The 17,485-nt window shown below is 47.1% G+C and overlaps 1 long non-coding RNA gene across 1 annotated transcript; it reads left to right on the top strand.

Annotated features, from left to right (window-relative positions):
* The first annotated feature begins 8,243 nt into the window (after nt 1-8,243).
* Nucleotides 8,244-8,591, top strand: LOC115163992 (uncharacterized). Its single transcript, XR_003869856.1, has 2 exons — nt 8,244-8,284; nt 8,319-8,591. It is a non-coding gene; the product is annotated as an uncharacterized LOC115163992 (long non-coding RNA).
* The last annotated feature ends 8,894 nt before the right edge of the window (nt 8,592-17,485 follow it).

The raw sequence follows: 17,485 nt of genomic DNA, 5'->3' as shown, positions 1-17,485 counted from the left end.
TCTCTCTTTAAGACCTCTCTCTCTCTCTCTCTCTTTAAGACCTCTCTCTCTCTCTCTCTCTTTAAGACCTCTCTCTCTCTCTTTAAGACCTCTCTCTCTCTCTCTTTAAGACCTCTCTCTCTCTCTCTTTAAGACCTCTCTCTCTCTCTCTCTCTCTCTGAGGGCAGACATGTTTGCTGAGACAAGCTGTACATATGTTCTCCTTGTTTATATTTGAACTGCGTGCCTTTTGTTCATAAAAATGTTTATTTATGTTAGTTAATGTAACATTGAGTAAATAAAGAATCTAAAAGTGAAAATCATAGAACTGTCCTGGGTGATTTATTGCCAAGTTTTATATTTCCTTGGCAGTTGACTGCTCTCTTTCTACAGCCTCAGCAACCTTTATGTAAGACCATAATGCTATTTGGTGTTAGTGTTAATACCGGAGATGCCGGTGTTTTGAGGATACATTTCGTAGAGGGCCGGCAAACTGTGTCAATCTATCCTCCAAACACCGGATTCGAGGATATTATCACTTTTATACAACGGGTTACCAACATTAAAATAATGATTGACATGTTTTCTTTTTTTTGTTGTTGTTGTAATTTTATGAATTTATTCATACTATTTCATCTTTCCACGAGATATAGTCCCGACACAAATCTAGGGTTTCTACCCAAGGCGGCTAGTCGTTTGTTCTATTGGTTAGCTGGCCAGAGCCCTGACCCAGTCATGTTATTGATATCTATGGACGTTCTAAATGTTCCGTTGCCAACGTTCTTATCCCTTGCTTGATAGCTAGCCAACTACAGCTAACACAGTCAGGTCAAACAGTGCAGACAGAATAACAACATAGTAACCGCATTTGCGTCTGTTTTTAAATTCATTTTGGATACATCCATAACAATGAGCTAATGAAGCGCGATATCACCTGGCATAAAAAATGTGCTCACTCGCCAGGACACTGTTCAGAGGCGCAAGCTAACTATACAGCTAACGTTAACACAATCATTTCAAACTGAAGCTGGAAAGACTGCAAACTAGCTGCATTTCGTTTAGTTTGAGCTGGGGTTTTTTCTTTCTTTGTATACAGTATATCCAGAAAAATGATTCTGACTTTGACTAGCTGACTTTGACTTTGACTAGCTGAAAAATGACTTTGACTAGCTGAGAAAAGCTGTCTGTCTCGTTCTTGTCACGACTTCCACCGAAGGTGGTTCCTCTCCATGTTCGGGCGGCGGTCGGCGTCGCCGGCCTACTAGCCATCACCGATCCTTTTTTTCCGTGAGGTGCTGCAGCGAGGGCGACCGGAGAAGGAGCCCTTTCCTGTACCAGCTGTGGTCATTGAGGGCACACTGCTGACTGGTGCTGGAGGAGCTCTTCTGGGAGTCGAGACGCCAGGCCGAGCACTGCTCGGACACCCTAGGTGAGTCGGCACCAGACTCACCCAGAGTCCCCTGTTGGTCACATGTATGTGTTGATTTCTTTTCCTGAGTTTTCCCCTCATTCCCGGCATAAGGCGCTAGTAGATTCAGGCGCAGCAGGGAATTTTATTGACCGCGATTTTGCGCATAGTTTAGGGATCCCCCTTGTTCAAATTGATAAACCCTTCCCAGTGCACGCCTTAGATAGCCGACCATTAGGGACAGGGCTAGTCAGGGAGGCCACGGCTCCACTGGGCATGGTTACGCAGGAGTGTCATGAGGAGAGAATTAGTTTCCTCCTCCTTGATTCTCCTGCATTTTCGGTGGTGCTGGGGATCCCCTGGTTGGCCTGTCACAACCCTAAGATTTTGTGGCAACAGAGGGCTCTAAAGGGGTGGTCAGATGAGTGCTCAGGCAGGTGTGTAGGGGTTTCCATCGGTGCAACGACGGTGGAGAGTCCAGACCAAGTCTCCACCTTGCGCATTCCCTCAGAATATGCCGGTTTGGCTATCGCCTTGTGTATAAAGAAGGCGACGCAATTACCACCTCATCGACGAGGGGATTGTGTGATAAATCTCCTGGTGGATGCTGCACTTCCCAGGAGTCACGTGTATCCCCTGTCACAGGAGAAGACGGTGGCTATGGAGACATATGTCTCTGAATCTCTGGGGCAGGGGTACATTCGGCCCTCCATATCACCTGCCTCCTCGAGTTTCTTTTTTGTGAAGGAGGATGGAGGTCTGCGTCCGTGCATTGACTATAGAGGTCTAAATTCCATCACGGTGGGGTACAGTTACCCGCTACCTCTCATTGCCACGGCGATTGAGTCATTTCACGGGGCACGCTTCTTCACAAACCTAGATCTCAGGAGCGCGTATAACTTGGTGCGTATCCGGGAGGGAGATGAGTGGAAGACAGCGTTTAGTACCACATCCGGCCATTATGAGTACCTCGTCATGCCGCACGGGTTGATGAATGCTCCAGCAGTCTTCCAATCCTTTGTAGACGAGATTCTCAGGGACCTAGATGGGCAGGGTGTGGTGGTTTATATCGATGACATTCTGGTCTATTCCGCGCCACACATGTGTCTCTGGTGCACAAGGTACTTGGGCGACTGGTGGAGCATGACCTGTATGTCAAGGCTGAGAAATGCTTGTTCTTCAAACAGGCTGTCTCCTTCCTAGGGTATTGCATTTCCACATCGGGGTTGGTGATGGAGTGTGACCACATTGCAGCCGTGCGTAATTGGCCGACTCTAACCACGGTAAAGGAGGTGCAGCGGTTTTTAGGATTTGCCAACTACTACCGGAGGTTTATCCGGGGTTTTGGGCAGGTGGCTGCTCCAATTACGTCACTGCTGAAGGGGGGGACCGGTGCGTCTGCGGTGGTCGGCTGAGATGGACAGAGCTTTTGGTCGCCTGAAGGCTCTGTTTACCTTGGCTCCCGTGCTGGCTCATCCGGATCCCTCTTTGGCATTCATAGTGGAGGTGGACCCGTCCGAGGCTGGGATTGGAGCCGTGCTCTCACAGCGCTCGGGTACGCCACCGAAGCTCCACCCCTGTGCTTTCTTTTCGAGGAAGCTCAGCCCGGCGGAGCGAAACTATGACATGGGGGGTCGGGAGTTGTTGGCTGTCGTCAAAGCTCTGGAGGTATGGAGACATTGGCTTGAGGGAGCTCAACACCCTTTGCTCATCTGGACTAGATGAGAACTAGAACAAGGTGTGTTATAGGTTACAGCTCCCCCCTTATTACCGTATTAACCCCTCGTTTCATGTGTCTCTCCTCAGGCCGGTGGTGGCTGGTCCGCTTCAAGAAGCTGAGGTGCGGCAGGTCCCTCCGCCCCCCCTGGACATCGAGGGGGCTCCGGCGTATGCAGTTCGGTCCATACTGGACTCGAGGGGTTGGGTGAGGGGCTTTTCAGTACCTTGTGGATTGGGAGGGTACGGCCCGAAGGAGAGATGCTGGGTGCCGGTGGAGGACGTATTAGACCCATCTTTGCTGAGGGAGTTTCACCGCCTCCATCCGGATCGCCTTGCGCCTCGTCCTCCGGGTCGTCCTCGAGGCTGGCGTCGGCGCGCTGCGGGAGCCGCGCGTCAGGAGGGGGGTACTGCTCGGCGGTCGGCGGCCTACTAGCCATCACCGATCCTTTTTTCCTTTCCGTTTGTTTTGTCTGTGGTTCTTTCACACCTGGTTTCATTTGCCTTAATTTCTGTGTGTATAATTACCCCTGTTGCCTGCCTAGGTTTGTGCGGGATTATTCATGTGATGTTGCTCGTTAAGGTTGTGCCTTATTTGTTTTCACGTATTATACCATGTGTGTATAAGTTTAGGAGCGTTGTTTTTTCCCCCCTCCTTCCGTGAGTACTGGTTTCTCTGTTGTCAAGGGCGTTTATTTTGGTATTGTACCTGACCTGTATGTTTGTGGACTTGCCTATTAAGTAACGCATCTCGGACAGCTCTGCTCTCCTGCACTTGACTCCTTCACCTACCTCTAAACACAAGCTCGTCACAGTTCTGACAGCAAGGTTTATACAAATTGCCGCTGTTGAAAACCAAATGCAAGTCTTAAAGTAAGGGGAGATGATGTCTAGATACTTTTTACCGAGGAGATCAACTTTCTCCATTTCCTGGTTGAATTGATGAGACAGTGTATTGCGCAGTGAGATGGAACAGGAAATGGGCATTTTACCCAATCAGCATCCAGGATAAGACCCACTCGTAAAAAAAAAAAAAATAGTATAATTATGCGTGATATTTGATACATTATAGCAGAAAACCATGATTATGGTTTCATGTGTCTGTCTGGTCACCCTGTTCTCATTTGAAGCATGTGGAGGCAAAATAATTTGCCTGTCAACCCCGTCCCACCCTTACTCCCAACACCAATCCCCCTTCTCTCTCTTCCTATGCTTTCCCTCGTCTGTCCCCTCCCTCTTCACTCCTCTTTTGCGTCTCTCCCCCCATTCCCCAGAGTGCCTGAGTTCTGAGGTTAATGGAGTCCAGAACTCCAGAGAGCGGGGCTGGCAGAGGAAGCAGCCTTCCCCAGCCTGGAGGCAGCGTGCTGAGGGAACAACAGCAGACCTCTTCCCCTCTCCTGGATCCCATCTAACCAAGCTCCTTGGCCAATCTTCCCTCTACTTGATTTATTTGAAGAACAAAAACATAAGTCTCAGTAGTGATGTGTTGCACCAGATTTATCTAACAGCTCATTTAAACCTGCAGTCCCTCTCTATTTATCACACTTTCTCTTGTTCTTTACATCACCCTTTCTGTTTCTCACATTCTACCCTACCCCCTCTCTGTTTCTCACATCCCCCCCTCTCTGTTTCTCACATCCCCCCCTCTCTGTTTCTCACATCCCCCCCTCTCTGTTTCTCACATCCCCCCCTCTCTGTTTCTCACATCCCCCCCTCTCTGTTTCTCACATCCCCCCCTCTCTGTTTCTCACATCCCCCCCTCTCTGTTTCTCACATCCCCCCCTCTCTGTTTCTCACACCCCCCATCTTTGTTTCTCACATTCTCCCACTCCCCCTCTCTCACCCCCCCCACCGTTTCATTTTTCTTTACAGCTCATGTTCTGCTGTAGCATCGCCTGTCCCTCATACACGCTCCTCTATATTCTCACAATCTCCCCCTCCCTCTCACTCTCTTTTGTTTTTTCTCTCCTCTGTCTCAGGTTACTGTGTCGTGTAAGTCTGTCGTGCTGAGCTCTGCTCTTCAGGCTGGAAAGGGGGAGGAGAAAGAGAAAGAAACTAAGGGAGGAGTTATTTTCTCTCTCTCTTCGTGCCTCCTTAAGCTGTGTGCCTGTCTGCTCTCCTTGTGTGCATGCAAGATTGTGCAGGTTGCCTTTTTTTCTCCCCCCCTCCTCTCTCCGCCTCCCTCCTCTCCTCCTCCCTTCCTCCTCTCTTCTCCCCCCCTCCTCTCTCCTCCTCTCCTCCTCTCCTCCTCCCCTCCTCCCTTCCTCCCCTCCCCTCCTCCCCTCCTCCCTTCCTCCTCTCTTCTCCTCCCCTTCCTCCTCTCTCCGCCTCCCTCCTCTCCTCCTCCCTCCCTCCTCTCCTCCTCCCCCCCTCCTCTCTCCGCCTCCCTCCTCTCCTCCTCCCTCCCTCCTCTCCCCCTCCCTCCCTCCTCTCCTCCTCCCCCCCTCCTCTCTCCTCCCTTCCTCCTCTCTTCTCCTCCCCTTCCTCTCTTCTCTGCTCTTCCCTTTTTCTGTCTTCTGCCTTTTTCTTCCTATTCTCCCTCGTTACTTTTCTATTCTTCAATTCTCTGACTCCTCTCTTCCCTATTTTTCTTCTTTCCCTTCCTTGTCCTCCCTCCTCTCTATTCCTCTCTCTCTCTCTTCCCCCACCCTCCTCTCTATTCCTCTCTCTCTATCTCTTCTCTATATTGTTCTCTCTCTCTCCGCTCCATCTCTCTATTCCTCCCCCCTTCCCTCTCTCTGCTATGGAAGTCATGCGGCGAGCACAGGCAGGCTGGGTTTGTTTGCCTGACTGCCCTCCAGGAATTATAGCTGGGACACAGAAACACTCCTTTATAAGCCCACAGGCTGTTGGAGCCACTGCAGAGAAGATAGGGGGAGAGGGGGAGAGGAGGAGGGAAGACCGAATGAGTGGAGCGATGAGGAGAGATCGAGAAGAGGATTATGACAAAGGAGGCTAATCGATTGAGGCCTGCTGAAGTGTGATACTGTACTAAACATTGATGACTTATTGATCCATCCAGACTGGATTAAAACTCGCTGGATCGTGGATTGTTTAGGAAGCCTGTCCTGCGTCCCTCTCTCTCTCCCTCCCGCCCTCTCTCAGGCGTACTAAACACTGCAGGCAACACTAGGGATATGAACTCACATACTGGTTTGCAGATAGTTATGTGAGACTGCAGTATAGGGTTCAGTGAATAATTAAGAATTTTGTTGTTGCTCCAGTGAACGGCATACTTCACCACTTCTCTCTCTCATACACACAAACACATCATTTCATTCTACTTGTACACACATATAACCAAATGATACTATATTCATGTATACACACACACGTCACACACACCTGTACTAAGTGACGTTTGCCTACAGCTCATTAAAACGCACAGTCTCAATTATTCAGTAGGTCTGAACAGGTTTTGTCTGGAGGAATAGAAAAAAGATGGAGGGATAGCGGTGAAGATGGAGGGATAGCGGTGAAGATGGAGGGATGGAGGGATAGAGGTGAAGATGGAGGGATGGAGGGATAGAGGTGAAGATGGAGGGATAGAGGTGAAGATGGAGGGATAGAGATGGAGGTGAAGATGGAGGGATAGAGGTGAAGATGGAGGGATAGAGATGGAGTTGAAGATGGAGGGATAGAGGTGAAGATGGAGGGATACCGGTGAAGATGGAGGGATGGAGGGATAGAGGTGAAGATGGAGGGATAGAGATGGAGGTGAAGATGGATGGATAGAGATGGAGGTGAAGATGGAGGGATAGAGGTGAAGATGGAAGAATAGAGGTGAAGATGGAGGGATAGAGGTGAAGATGGAGAGATGGAGGTGAAGATGGAGGAATAGAGGTGAAGATGGAGGGATGGAGGTGAAGATGGAGGGATAGAGATGGAGTTGAAGATGGAGGGATAGAGGTGAAGATGGAGGGATAGCGGTGAAGATGGAGGGATGGAGGGATAGAGGTGAAGATGGAGGGATAGAGATGGAGGTGAAGATGGATGGATAGAGATGGAGGTGAAGATGGAGGGATAGAGGTGAAGATGGAGGGATAGAGGTGAAGATGGAGGGATGGAGGTGAAGATGGAGGGATGGAGGTGAAGATGGAGGGATGGAGGTGAAGATGGAGGGATGGAGGTGAAGATGGAGGGATGGAGGAGAAGATGGAGGGATGGAGGAGGTGAAGATGGAGGGATGGAGGTGAAGATGGAGGGATAGAGGTGAAGATGGAAGAATAGAGGTGAAGATGGAAGAATAGAGGTGAAGATGGAGGGATAGAGGTGAAGATGGAGAGATGGAGGTGAAGATGGAGGAATAGAGGTGAAGATGGAGGGATGGAGGTGAAGATGGAGAGATGGAGGTGAAGATGGAGGGATAGAGGTGAAGGGATGGAGGTGAAGATGGAGGGATGGAGGTGAAGATGGAGGGATGGAGGTGAAGATAGAGGGATGGAGGTGAAGATGGAGGGATAGAGATGGAGGTGGAGGGGTAGAGGTGGAGGGATATGGGGTAGGGTTGGAGGTAGAGGGGTGGAGGGATGGGATGGAGGTGGAGGGATAAAGGTGGAGGGGTAGAGGTGGAGGGATATGGGGGTGGAGGGATAAAGGTGGAGGGGTGGAGGGTTAGAGGTGGAGGGATTGGGGTGGAGGGATGGAGGTGGGGGGGAAAGGGTTAGAGGTGGAGGGATTGGGGTGGAGGGATGGAGGTGGGGGGGAAAGGGTTAGAGGTGGAGGGTTAGAGGTGGAGGGATTGGGGTGGAGGGATGGAGGTGGGGGGGAAAGGGTTAGAGGTGGAGGGTTAGAGGTGGAGGGATTGGGGTGGAGGGATGGAGGTGGGGGGGAAAGGGTTAGAGGTGGAGGGTTAGAGGTGGAGGGATTGGGGTGGAGGTGGAGGGATATGGGGTGGAGGGATATGGGGTGGAGGTGGAGGGGTGGAGGTGGAGGGATGGAGATGGAGGGGTAGAGGGATGGGTGGAGAGGTGGAGGTGGAGGGATAAAGGTAGAGGGGTGGAGGGATATGGGGTGGAGGTAGAGGTGGGGGTGGAGGTAGAGGTGTGGAGGGGTAGAGGTGGAGGGATATGGGGGTGGAGGGGTAGAGGTGGAGGGGTGGAGGGGTAGAGGTAGAGTGATTGGGGTGGAGGGATATGGGGGTAGAGGGAAAGGGGTGGAGGTGGAGGGAAAGGGATGGAGGTGGAGGGGTGGAGGGAAACGGGTGGAGATGGAGGTGGAGGGGTAGAGGTGGAGAGATGAAGGGGCAGGGATAGGTGGAGTATCTTGAACCCTAAACCTATACAGAATAAAATGCAAGAAAGTTTTGGTCATGTAGGACATTTTGTCCTTTCCAGCATGTCCTTCTAGTGACTAGTGATGTTCAGGGCACATAGCTCCAAGCTGTACCCCATTCTGGCTTCAAGCTCCGGTCCACAGTGCTCTGTTTTAGTCACTCTCACACACACATTCACCCCTTTGTACCCTCCAACACACACACACACACACAGACACAGACATAGACACACACAGACATAGAGACACGGACACACACACACGTAGACACACACACGCATACAGTATATGCAAACACACACATGTCCTGCTTTAAGCTCAGGTCTATACTGCTCCCATGATGCCCAGCTGTAACCAATGAACATTCCAGTAGAGCCTTTTTTTCCCCTCTATCATTTCACATGTCTGCTCTGAGCCTTTAGGAGGACCAGCGGACAAATATGTGCAGGCTTGTGTCCGAACTTTGTTTGACCTTTTTATGGTGACCCAGTACTCGTGACTTTTTAGACCCCACACTGAGGAAGGAGGTGGGGGGTGGGATTAGACATAGCATGATTGTTCGACCTCCACCTCGCCTCTGGGTGTCTTTCTCTCTGTAACCTCTGAACTATTAGTCAACCTACTTGCTTATTGCCACGTCTGGCTGTGTAGTCTCTTGACTGTGACTGACGTTGTACGGCAGCTGGGTTTATCTTATATGACATTTATTGAGCACTCCTTGACAAATGACAAGATCTCCCTGAGCTTAGTCCTGTCTATGATGATGTCACTTCTCTCCTTTTAGTAAAGAACAGCATTAGTCTTACTGGGCGTGCTCTGTAGAGCTCCACCTTTTGTCTCTTTCATAAACCTTTACATACGTACCTAGTAAGTATTTCATTATCTCTTTTTAGTTACAGTATCTGTCTTTCCTCTCTCTCTCTCTCTCTCTCTGTCTCTCTCTCTGTCTCTCTTTCTCTCGAATTAAAGGGGTAGGAGGGGGAGGACTTTTAGAATTGAATGAATGGTAGGTTAGGGGGGGGAGTCTTCTAGGAATTGGTCCATTAGGAGTCAAAGCAGGTGGGAACGTTCAAACTGAACTCATCTGTTTAGAGCTCTGTTCCCTCAGCCTGGTGGAGATATTTAGTTCTGTTTTATCCAGATCTGTTCGCTCAGCCTGGTGGAGAGATCTAGTTCTGTTTTATCCAGATCTGTTCACTCAGCCTGCTGGATAGATCTAGTTCTGTTTTATCCAGATCTGTTCGCTCAGCCTGGTGGATAGATCTAGTTCTGTTTTATCCAGATCTGTTCGCTCAGCCTGGTGGAGAGATCTAGTTCTGTTTTATCCAGATCTGTTCACTCAGCCTGCTGGATAGATCTAGTTCTGTTTTATCCAGATCTGTTCGCTCAGCCTGGTGGAGAGATCTAGTTCTGTTTTATCCAGATCTGTTCACTCAGCCTCAGCCTTGTACAGTCCTGTTGATGTGGATCAGGGCATGTTCCCTCCTCTGCTTCCTGAAGTCAACAATCAACTCCTTTGTTTTGCTGAAGTTGAGGGAGAGGTTGTTGTCATGACACCAAGATGCCAGTTCACTTACCCCCTCCCTATAGGCTGACTTGTCATTGTCGGTTATCAGGCCTACAACTGTGGTGTCGTCATTAAAGTTGATGGTGGAGTTGGTGTGGTACAAAGCAACACAGTCGAGGGTGAACAGGGAGTACAGCAGAGGACAGAGGACACACCCCTGGGGGACCCCTGTGTTAAGAGTCAGTGTGGAGGAGGTGTTGTCATGCTGTGACCTGTCAAACTGAGAGCTGGAGAGAGAGGAGGCACATAACAGTGCTGGTGACTAAGAAAATGCACTCTGTTCACGCATGTGAGGGAAACAGTGATATATCAGGTGATATGCAGGTTTATTGCCTATTGCATTCACCAATCCAACCAGATCAGACCAGATCAGTGATGACCTCACAATAAAGAGGAAGGCTGGGTTCAGAAGTGCAATGGTGACTGTTCTGTTTTTAGCTGTGGGTCGTGCCACAGCCACATGGCTTCTGCCTTAATGATGCGCAGTGCATGACAAGTCAAGATCCCTCATCTCCCTGAAACATATGAATGGACCTCACTTGCCTGTTTGTTACAAATGAATAATTAACTGCAGGTTTCTAGTTGTGCTTTAACATAGTGAACCTTTGTACTCTCGGACTGAGGCTGGTTGAGGGTGAACATTCTGGAACCTGTAGAGTTCTACACTCTCTAAAAGGGTTGTTTGGCTGTCCCCATAGAAAAACCATTTGAATAACCCTTTTTGGTCCCAGCCTTTTAGTTCCAGGTAGAACCCTTTTGGGTTCTATGTTGAACCCTTTCCACAGAGGGTTCTACATAGAACCCAATAGGGTTCTACTTGGAACCAAATAGGGTTCTACATGGAATCAAAAAGGGTTCTCCTATGGGGACAGTAGTTGTGGATGAGAACGTTCTGCTGTGAGATCCCAGAACAAACCCCTCTCTCTGGGTGTTCCATAAACTGACATCTGGGGATTAGGAAGGGAGAGGTGGATGGATGGAGGGAGGAATGGATGAAGGGAGCTAGGGAGAGAGGAAGGAGTGGGAGGACTCAGGAAGTGGCAGGGTTGGTAGGGGCTCATTCCCAGTGTATACAGGTGGAATTAATGGGAAGCAACAGGAAAGGGCTAAATGTGTTTTACCTCCCTAAAGCCTAGAGGATTACAACACACACACACACTCTCTCTCTCTCTCTCTCTCTCTCTCTCTCTCTCTCTCTCTCTCTCTCTCACTCTCACTCTCACTCTCACTCTCACTCTCACTCTCACTCTCACTCTCACACTCTCTCACTCACACAATCTGATACAACTCTCTCTCACAAACATTACAAAGTAAATTCATTGTGACATTGATAATCTCACTTCAATATGCAAAACTAGGGCTAAGGACTGTACAGTATTGTGGTTTATGAATGGGAGAAGCAGCTATGCAATCCTTCTTTCCCCTGAGAGACCCCAGACTGCTTCTCACCACCTGAGACTGAGTCTTTATCACAGAGAAGGGAGGGAAGGAGGGAGGACTTCCAAAGCGTATCCAAAAACTAGAAAAGAAAAGGGGTAGAAACGAAAAGCCCTTATCCTGGAAGTATCTCAGGGCGAGGGTACGCTGAGGTGTTGCTTTGCCGGGGTGAGGAAAAATAGGGTTGGGGGAAGAAGAGAGGAAGGGTGGGGAGAAGGTGAGAGGAGGGGTGGGGAGGAGGGATGGGAAGGAGGGGAGAGAGAGTGGCACCCATTTCCTGTTCTAAAGAGCTGGGAGGTACTTGGATATGCTGGGTTCCCTGTGGGAGAGGGGCGGCATGGTGTGTGTGTGTGTGTGTGTGAGTACGTGCCACGCGGTGTGAGCTCTCATAGATGTGGAAAAAGAGGAACAGGATGCTCAACCCTTCAGGAATGCGTACAGCCCAGCTATACGTCTGCAAAACTCATCCCTCCCTCTTTCTCCCTATCTCTCTCTTGCCCTCTCTAGAGGGGGGGTGGGGGAGAGAGAGAAATAAAGAGAGATGGTGAGAATGAAAGCAAGAGATAAATAGGAAAGGAGAGCCAGTGGGACATAATGAATGGCTGGCTGGCTGGCTGGCAGGCAGGCAGGCAGGCAATAAGAGTTAGATATCTAACCATGGCCCTCCACCCCTCCAGTAGTTTCGATTAAAGAATAAGAGTCATTACCTCAGGTTTATCTATAGATAGCCTCAATCAGTCACACACACCCAGACATAGCCAACACAAAGTCTCACACAGCCTATGTATGCACACACTCAATCAGCCCACTTCCCTCTTCCCTCTCTCTTTCCCCATCCTCTATCTCTCTCCCAAACTCTGCCCTGCCCTTTCTCCTGTGTAAAACAGCTGTTCTCCATCCATTCAGCCCAACTCGGGGACAGACATCTGGCTGCAGCTGGGGCTCAGTTAACTCACTACAGAAGGACATCATTCCAGGGACCTGCAGTCACACTGTCAGTCAGTCAAGCCATACAATAATTAGTTATTTAAATGTTCAACCAATTAGTTAGCAAGTCAATCAGTGAGCTAAAAGCTATGAGTTAGCAAGTCAATCAGTGAGCTAAAAGCTATGAGTTAGCAAGTCAATCAGTGAGCTAAAGCTATGAGTTAGCAAGTCAATCAGTGAGCTAAAGCTATGACTTAGCAAGTCAATCAGTGAGCTAAAAGCTATGAGTTAGCAAGTCAATCAGTGAGCTAAAGCTATGAGTTAGCAAGTCAATCAGTGAGCTAAAGCTATGAGTTAGCAAGTCAATCAGTGAGCTAAAGCTATGAGTTAGCAAGTCAATCAGTGAGCTAAAGCTATGAGTTAGCAAGTCAATCAGGGAGCTAAAGCTATGAGTTAGCAAGTCAATCAGGGAGCTAAAGCTATGAGTTAGCAATTCAATCAGGGAGCTAAAGCTATGAGTTAGCAAGTCAATCAGTGAGCTAAAGCTATGAGTTAGCAAGTCAATCAGTGAGTTAAAGCTATGAGTTAGCCGACCGGTAATCAGTCACCTAATCAGCAAGTTTGGGGAGTAACTATTACATGTAATCACTTACTTTACCAGCAAAAATATTTTAATCAAACTACAAATACTTTTGAAAAAAGAGATGATTACTTCTTGGACTACTTAAAAATGTAGAAAGGATATTTGCGGGGAAAAATACATGATGACACCTTTCTGTTTTCTCAATGACATTCAATTCAGTATTGAAAAAAGGTGCATGACCACCAATCAGAGACCACTATGATGACACACCAAATGATGACCACCAATCAGAGACAACTGTGATGACACACCAAATGATGACCACCAATCAGGGACCACTATAATGACATACCAAATGATGACCACCAATCAGAGACCATCATGATGACACACCAAATGATGACCACCAATCAGAGACCACTATGATGACACACAAAATGATGACCACCAATCAGAGACCACTATGATGACACACCAAATGACGACCACCAATCAGAGACCACTATGATGACACACCAAATGATGACACACCAATCAGAGACCACTATGATGACACACCAATCAGAGACCACTATGATGACACACCAAATGATGACCACCAATCAGAGACCACTATGATGACACACCAAATGAGTTTGATGGATCCTTTTTGTCATCTTTTACTGCCTCATAAGGGGAAAATAATCCAAAAGTAACTGAAAGTAATCAGTTTGGGTAATCCAAAAGTTACGTTACTGATTACAATTTTGGACAGGTAACTAGTAACTTTAACAGATTACATTTAGAAAGTAACCTACTCAACCCTGCTAATACGTTACAAGTAAACAACTCATTCAGTTTCGGAAACATTGATTCTGATGAAGTCTGGTGAGAAAAAAAGTTGGAAATGGAGGCTACCAATGAGTAACCGTTAAGCCAATTAGCCGTTTCTCCAGTCATCCTATCAGTGAGTTCCCACAAGTCAGTCAGCTGCATCAGGTACTGTTGTTTTTCCTGTATCCATGGCAATAACCCCAGGGGGGGTCATGGTCCCTAATCATCCCATATAGTTTTGTCAGTTATAACGACTCGTCTGATAGGCCTGATGCACATTCGCATGGACTCACTTACGCAAGCGAGCACACAAACACACACACACCGTCACCCAATAAACAGGGTTGACGAGGTGCTGGAGGAGACAGGATATTTCGGTCGGCTCAGAGCAGCTCTGGAGTGTGTCCTACACAGACCCTAAACACGAGAGAGAGAGAGAGCTCTAAACTAGGCCCAGGGTTCTATACAAAGGGTTGTCTGTTCTGAACTTCCAGTACTCAGGATTTCCAGTTCCATCACCCCACCAGCAGATATGTTGCACTGAGGGGCTTCCATCACACCACATTCATACTAACCACTAAGTAGATACAAATGTATAACAAAATGAATTCACATTTTCTCTGCAGATTATAATAGATCTAAATATTACAGCGGTTTCAGCTTGTTTTCTAAGAGAGACACGATCAACCTATTTCTGCTGCTGAGATGTGGGAACAGGTGGGAGCCCCGCGGGTGTCCCTTTAGAGCTGAGAAGAACAACAACATTCTTCTTCTTCTTCTCTCTCCGTTCTGTTCACTGCTGCCGCCTGCGTAGTTGTGACTCTCAGAGGGTGAATGAAGGGAGATGGTAGGCAGGGTGTTGTCAAGGCAACCGGCGTGAGGGTCACCTCCACGAGCATGATCACTGATCACTGCTGTACATGCGTCACCGGAATTCCGTTGTTGGAACCTTTCACGACACAGGATTAGGAGTGGGAAAATAGGACTAGAATAAAGAACCACTGGCAACCAAACTAAATCAGCTCAGTCAACGGCTCAATCACACACTCAGTCACTTACTTACTCAATCTCTCTCAAATTCAGTCCGTTGCTTAATAACTCTCACTTAATTCAGTCACTCACATTTATAGTTTACACTGTTAAAAACAGGATTTGAAAATCATGCTAACACAAACTTGGTAATTAAACTACAGAGGATTCATGCGGGAAATACCATTATGGGTCGTGATATTAAGGGTCATAACATTAAGGGTCATAACATTATGGGTCATAACATTACATAGCATTATGGGTCACAACATTACATAACATTAAGGGTCATAACATTATGGGTCATGACATTACATAACATTATGGGTCATGACATTACATAACATTATGGGTCATGACATTACATAACATTATGGGTCATGACATTACATAACATTATGGGTCATAACATTACATAACATTATGGGTCATAACATTACATAACATTATGGGTCATGACATTACATAACATTATGGGTCATGACATTACATAACATTATGGGTCATGACATTACATAACATTATGGGTCATAACATTACATAACATTATGGGTCATGACATTACATAACATTATGGGTCATGACATTACATAACATTATGGGTCATAACATTACATAACATTATGGGTCATGACATTACATAACATTATGGGTCATGACATTACATAACATTATGGGTCATGACATTACATAACATTATGGGTCATGACATTACATAACATTATGGGTCATGACATTACATAACATTATGGGTCATAACATTATGGGTCAAAACATTACATAACATTATGGGTCATGACATTACATAACATTATGGGTCATGACATTACATAACATTATGGGTCATAACATTACATAACATTATGGGTCATAACATTATGGGTCAAAACATTACATAACATTATGGGTCACAACATTATGGGTCATAACAGAGTCATAGCGTTATGGTCATAACATTATCGTTCATAACATGACATAACTATAACGTTTCAGGTAAGACCCAAATGCAGATTGTGTTGAAGTAACAATGTTTATTACAGCAACAGCGGCAGGCAGGCAGGGGTCGATAATCCAGAGTGGTTTGGCAAAGATACAGAACAGCAGTCAGGGTCAGGTCAGGCAGAGGTCGGTAATCCAGAGTAGGGGCAAAGGCACAGGACGGCAGGCAGGGTCAGGGGCAGGCAGAGTGGTGAGGCAGGCGGGTTCAGAGTCAGGACAGGCAAGGGTCAAAACCAGGAGGGTGAGAAAAAGAGACTGGAAAAAGCAGGAGCTGAGACAAAAATGCTGGTTGACTTGACAAACAAGACGAACTGGCAAGATACAAACAGAGAACACCGGTATAAATACACAGGGGATAATGGGGAAGATGGGCGACACCTGGAAGGGGGTGGAGACAATCAGAAGGACAGGTGAAACAGATCAGGGCGTGACACGTAACATTATGAGTCATAACGTTATGTGTCATAACATTATGGGTCATAACATTGTGGGTCATAACGTTGCCCCTACTCAAGCTGCACACTGGACCATATTCCAACTAAACTACTGAAAGAGCTGCTTCCTGTGCTTGGCCCTCATATGTTGAACATAATGAACGGCTCCCTATCCACAGGATGTGTACCAAACTCACTAAAAGTGGCAGTAATAAAGCTTCTCTTGCAAAAGCCAAACCTGGATGCAGAAAATATAGAAAAAACTATCGGCCTATATCAAATCTCCCATTCCTCTCAATTTTTTAAAGAAAAGCTGTTGCGCAGCAACTCACTGCCTTCCTGAAGACAAACAATGTATACGAAACACTTCAGTCTGGTTTTAGACCCCATCATAGCACTGAGACTGGATTCGTGAAGTTGGTAAATTAGCTTTTAATGGCGTCAGACCAACGCTCTGCATCTGTCCTCGTGCTCCTAGACCTTAGTGCTGCTTTTGATACCATCGATCACCACATTCTTTTGGAGAGATTGGAAACCCAAATTGGTCTACACGGACAAGTTCTGGCCTGGTTTAGATCTTATCTGTTGGAAAGATATCAGTTTGTCTCTGTAGATGGTTTGTCCTCTGACAAATCAACTGTAGATTTAGGTGTTCCTCAAGGTTCTGTTTTAGGACCACTATTGTTTTCACTATATATTTTACCTCTTGGTAATGTCATTTGGAAACATAATGTTAACTTTCACTGCTATGAGGACGATTCACAGCTGTACATTTCAATGAAATATGGTGAAGCCCCAAAATTGCCCTCCCTGGAAGCCTGTGTTTCAGACAAAAGGAAGTGGATGGTGGCAAATGCTTTACTTTTAAACACGGACAAAACAGAGATGCTTGTTCTAGGTCCCAAGAAACAAAGAGATCTTCTGTTGCATCTGACAATTAATCTTGATGGTTGTACAGTCGTCTCAAATACAACTGTGAAGGACCTCGTCGTTACTCTGGACCCTGATCTCTCTTTTGACGAACATATCAAGACTGTTTCAAGGGCAGCTTTTTTTCCATCTACGTAACATTGCAACAATCAGAAACTTTCTGTCCAAAATGAATCCATGCTTTTGTCACTTCTATATTAGACTACTGCAATGCTCTACTTTCCGGCTACCTGGAATAAAGCACCAAATAAATTTCAGTTAGTGCTAAACACAGCTGCTAGAATCTTGACAAGAACCAAATAGCCTCTCTACACTGGCTTCCTGTTAAGGCTAGAGCTGAATTCAAGGTTTTACTGCTAACCTACAAAGCATTACATGGGCTTGCTCCT

Source organism: Salmo trutta, chromosome 26 (assembly GCF_901001165.1).
Source record: "Salmo trutta chromosome 26, fSalTru1.1, whole genome shotgun sequence".
Taxonomy (NCBI): Eukaryota; Metazoa; Chordata; class Actinopteri; order Salmoniformes; family Salmonidae; genus Salmo; species Salmo trutta.
The sequence above is the reverse complement of the archived record's forward strand: the minus strand, read 5'-3'. Positions and strand labels throughout refer to the sequence as shown.